Genomic DNA, 5,588 nt, shown 5'->3' with positions numbered 1-5,588 from the left:
ATAGACCAATACCAATAAATATTGATTAAAGATTTTAAGTAAAATTCTGTCACTTTATAGCAATTCCTCCTAGAAATTATGACCAAGTGGGATTTATACTAGAGGTGCAAGGATAGTTCAATATTAGGGAAACAATATAATCATGCTAAAAACAAAAAAGATTAAAAACCACATGATTATTTCAAAAGATTCAGGAAAAAACCTTTAACAAAGTTTATTTATGCTAAAAAATCATACAAAGCATTAAGATCTTTTTTTTGGGGGGGGGGACAGGACAATGAGGGTTAAGTGACTTGCCCAGGGTCACACAGCTAGTAAGGGTCAAGTGTCTGAGACCACATTTGAACTCAGGTCCTCCTGAATCCAGGACCTATGCTTTATCCACTGCGCCACCTAGCTGCCCCCAAGATCTTTTTTCAATGCAACAAAAAGTATTTAAAACCAAAAGCTAGCATTGCATATAATGGGGATGCACTAGAACCTTTCCCATAAATATGAGAGTAAAGCAAGACTTCTCACTCTCTTCCCTGGTATTTGATAAAGTTTTGAAAATGGTAGAAATCACAATAAGTAAAGAAAAAAATTAAAGATGGATAAAGAAGAGATATAATTATCCCTATTTATCGATTATATGATAGCTTACTTAGAAAAATCCTAGGAAATCAGCAAAGATACTAATCAAGACAATAGGTTTAACACAGGTTCAGGTTATAAAATAAACCCTCAAAATCAACAACATTTCTATATAATAACAAAATCTATGAAGCAGTAATAGAGAAATCTCACTCCAAATAACTAAGAAATGTGTAGAGTAAACAGGATGACTTCAGAAAGGCCTGGAAAGACTTGGATGAACTCATGTATAGTGAAGTGGGCAGAACCAAGAGAACATTGTGCACATGGACAGCAATATTGTTTGATAAAGAACTGTGAATGACTTAACTATTCTCAACAATACAATGATCCAAGACAATCCCAAAGGACTATTGATGAAACATACTATCCACCTCCAGAAAAAGAACTGATATTGATGGAACACAGACTGAAGTAGGCTATTTTTCACTTTCTTTCATTTTTTCAAGTTTTCTTATACAAAATAACTAATGTGGTAATGTTTTATATAATTGTACCTTTATAATCCATATCTAATTGCTTACCACCTCAGGGAGAGGGGAGGGGAGTGAAGGAAGGAGGGATAAAAATTGGAACTCAAAACTATAAATAAAAATTCTTATTACTTAAAAAAAACATTATTTGCATAGGGAGATGTTCACATTTATTGTTTGTCAAGTTCATAATAATAAAAAAATTCTAAATAAAAAAGAGAGTCCCCAAGGGGAGGGAAACCAAAAAAAATGTATAGAGTATCTGGGAATCACTATACCAGAAAACACAAAATAACTTGTCTAGATTCAATTTCAGTATGCTCCTTAAAGAAACAAATAAATAGCTGGAAAACTATTCAGGGCTCATGGTTGGGCTATTCTAATATAATAATGATGACAATACTAACTAAAGTTAATTCATACTTTAGATGCTACACCTGTGAAATAATCAAAGGAATACTCTCTAGAACTCAAAAAAAAAAAACAAAATTCATTTAAAAATTAAAAATATGGAATATCAAGGGAAATTATGAAAAGAGGTAGATCTGAAGGGGGAATAGCCATTCCAGGCCTCAAACTATATTATAAAGCAGCAGTCATCAAAACCATCTGGTATTATTATTTTATTTTAAGTAGATCAAGGAAACAGACTAGACAGAAGAACCAGAAACAATGGAAGTCAATAACAACTCAAAGTTTGATAAACTAAAAATTATAAGTTACTTGGGAAAGAACTTTTCATTTGAAAAAAACTGCTGGGAAAATTGGAAAGCAGTCTGGCAGAACTTAGGCTTAAACCAACACCTTATACCATATTCTTGTTAAGGGGCTAAAATTCTAGCTAGTCTGTCTAAAATATCTAATGAGTGGTAGCCAATAAATTATAAGCTTTACCAAGGGTTAGACTTTTAAGCATTTATTAAGGAGAATAAGAATTTGGTGAAGAGAAAGGGAAAGGCCTACATTCATCTATCTATTAAAGGGAGAGTGCATTTCTAGCTCCCTTCTCCACCGGAGTCCTCAGGAAAGAGAGCAAGTCAGAGCACCAGGCTCCCCCTTCTTCCTCCCACTAGCAAACGTCACTTCCTGATGCCAAAGAAAAGATGCGTGGTCTTGCCCTCAGACTTTCACCTTATGGCAGAGCTTTTCTACAGTAAGTCTCCAGCAGGTGGCGTCATTCCAATCATTATATTCTACTATACATTCTAAATGGATATATGTCCTTAATATTAATGATCATATTCTAAAAGCATTAGAAGAGAAGCAGATCATATACTTTTCACAGCTATAGGTAAGAGATGTATTCTTAATGAAACAAGGGATAGAGGCAATTACACATAGATAAAACAAATAATTCTGATTATATGAAACTGAAAAGCTTCTGTATACATGCACAAAAAAATTAATATACCCAGGATAAGAAGGGAAGCAATCAAATGAGAGAAAATCTTTGTATCAAATTTCTCTGATAATGATTTGGTAGCCAAGATATATAAATTACTATTATACATATACAAGAGGAAAATGAGCCCTGCTCAATAATCCTCTGGAACTCAGCAGAGAATTGTCAAAGGCTCTTTTATTTTCATTCTCAAGAAAATGGGCACTTGCAAATAATTGCTACAGCCAGCAAGTGCAAAACATAGGGGCTCACAGGCCCCCTTTTAGCCCTAGTCTCTAACCAGAAATAGACTCTCCCCCCCTTGTTCATCATTGGCTGATTACTTAAGGGTTATAATCTAAGGGTGAAAGCTAGCTAATCAGAATGCAGTATTCTTACCTAATTTCCATAATTACTCTTTGAGTTCTTAGCTAATAGGGAGGTGACACAGGAACATTCCTTCAATCCTCCTTTATATGGACACAGCCAGGGAGAGGACCTAGTTGAAACTAGCTCAGGATTACTTGAACCACATGATCTGTCTGCCTAAGGGGAGGGGGACCAAGACCTAAATCCTCAAACAGGTCCGGAGGAGTACAATTTGAACAGTACTGATGTGGTGGTTGTGTCCTACTGAGAGGAGACCATTATTCCTTTCCTCACAATACATTCATACATAGATAGATGCAGAAATACATATATGCATGTGTGTGTATGTATGTGTGTGTATATATATATATATATATATTTGTGAGAGTGTGTTGTATGTTAGTGGGAAGATGTACTATTAGAAATCGCCTTACTATACTACTTCATTAAATGCCTTGCATTGAACTAATTGTATCCTCTGACTGACTAGAGAAAAAGTACAATTTTAATGGGGGCTTATGAGCTACATTGTTCTAGTGGTTATAGATAGACCCATGAAAACCTTAAATTGGGAGAGATGCCTTGTTTGAGTGAGGTTTCTATTTAGGTACTGGAGATATAAAGACTTTTTTTTAAAAAGGAGACAGTTCCTTCTCTAAGGCATCTTATATTCATTGTATGGTTTCTGCATCAGAGTGGGAGGGATAACAAAATGTATGCTCACATAAATAAAGGGTAATTGATGAGGGAGAAAGTACTGACAATAGAGGATTAGGGAACGCCTCAGGGAGGAGGTGACACCTAAGTTTAGCTTTTCAGGAAGATAAGGATTCTGAGAGGCTGTGATGAGGAGAGGAGTATGTAAATCCCACCCTGTCATCCCAACCAGTTAATTAACAACCTTTAGGAACTAAATCTAAAAAATTAGTGAAAAGAAAATAATTGAAATAACTAGTCATTTCAGCCCAACCTACCCCCCCCCCCAAATCAACCTTTTTGTGTATAGTAATAAGACCCAGTGAGAAGAGATTAGGAGGATTTCCCTTCAAAAAACAAGATACATAAAATTTCTTGTTGCTAAGCTACAAAGATACAACTAGAATTTATGAGAATACAATTATGAAACACTTTACATAGATAATGGAAGACAAATAATTGGAGAGTTAATCATTGTTCATGATTGGACCATATAAATATTAAACAATTATAATGCTACCTAAATTTATTTATAGATTTAGGGCCATAACTATTCAAGCCTCCAAAGTATTACTTTTTAGAACTAAACACAGCATTGGGCTGCTATGTTAGTGAGAAACTTCAGATCATTAAAATCATTGTGAAGTTCTCTGAAGACAGTCCATCCCACTATCATCTTATTTAATTCTGGGCACAGCTCATTTTCTGTGCACAATGTACTCAAGATATCTTTATTAATGACTAGATATATGTGTTTCCTATTGTAACGATTGGAATGACGCCACCTGCTGGAGACTTACTATAGAAAAGCTCCACCATGAGGTGAAGGTCTTTGAGGGAAAGACCATGCGTCTTTTCTTTGGCGTCAGGAAGTGATGTTTGCTTGTGGGAGGAAGAAGGGGGGAGCCTAGCGCTCTGACTGGGCTCTTTTCTGAGGACTCTGGCAGAGAAGGGAGCTAGAAATGCTCTCTCCCTTTAATAGCTAGATGAATGTAGGCCTTTCTCTCTTTACCAAATTCTTATTCTCCTTAATAAATGCTTAAAAGTCTAACTCTTGCTAAAGCTTATAATTTATTGGCTACCACTCATTAGATATTTTAGACAGTTTAGCTAGAATTTTAGCCTTAACACTATACAAAATACAAATCACATACTAGACAGTAGACATTCATGATCCACATGGTTTTTCCATTGTGGATATTTAGACCAAACTTTTTTGTGTGTGATTTTTTTTTAAACATCCATTTTTCAAATTTTGAGTTCCAAGTTCTCTTCCTCCCTCTAGCCCCTCCCCCACCCATTAAGAAATCCAGCCTCAGACACTTAACACTTACTAGCTGACTAGCTGTGTGACCCTGGGCAAGTCACTTAACCCCAATTGCCTCACTTTAAAAAAAAAAAAGGCAAGCAAGATGATACCCATTATACTTGTGAAAACATGCTAAACATTTTTCAATATTAGCCAGGTTGCAATAGGCCAAACTCTTTAAAATTATTATGAATCACATTGAGGATACTCTACAGTGTTCCAGTGCTTGATGTAATCAGGAACACGCCAGGGCACCAGTCCATTTGGACTCTTCATTGGATATCCTCCCTGATCTTTGATGAGCATACATTTCCCTTTTTCTTACATATCACTTAGAATAATTAATCAGGGAATTATCATAAAGCTATTTCTTTTATATCTTTCAAGGAATCCTGTATGATTTTGACACATTATGCATGAGATACACCTTATTGGAGTAGACCATTGAAACAGCCCATGAGGGGGCAGCTAGGTGGCACAGTGGATAAAGCACTGGCCCTGGATTCAGGAGTACCTGAGTTCAAATCCAGCTTCAGACACTTGACACTTACTAGCTGTGTGACCCTGGGCAAGTCACTTAACCCCCATTGCCCTGCAAAAAAAAGAAACAAAAAAACAAAAACAAAACAAAAAAAGAAACAGCCCATGAAATGAAGAAAGAAAGAAAAAAGGACAAAGAAACACATATCCAAAATAGAATGTGGTACACAAAGCAAGAGATAAAGAA

The sequence above is a fragment of the Dromiciops gliroides genome, chromosome 1, assembly GCF_019393635.1.
Source record: "Dromiciops gliroides isolate mDroGli1 chromosome 1, mDroGli1.pri, whole genome shotgun sequence".
NCBI classification, from domain to species: domain Eukaryota; kingdom Metazoa; phylum Chordata; class Mammalia; order Microbiotheria; family Microbiotheriidae; genus Dromiciops; species Dromiciops gliroides.
This window is presented reverse-complemented; position numbering follows the sequence as displayed.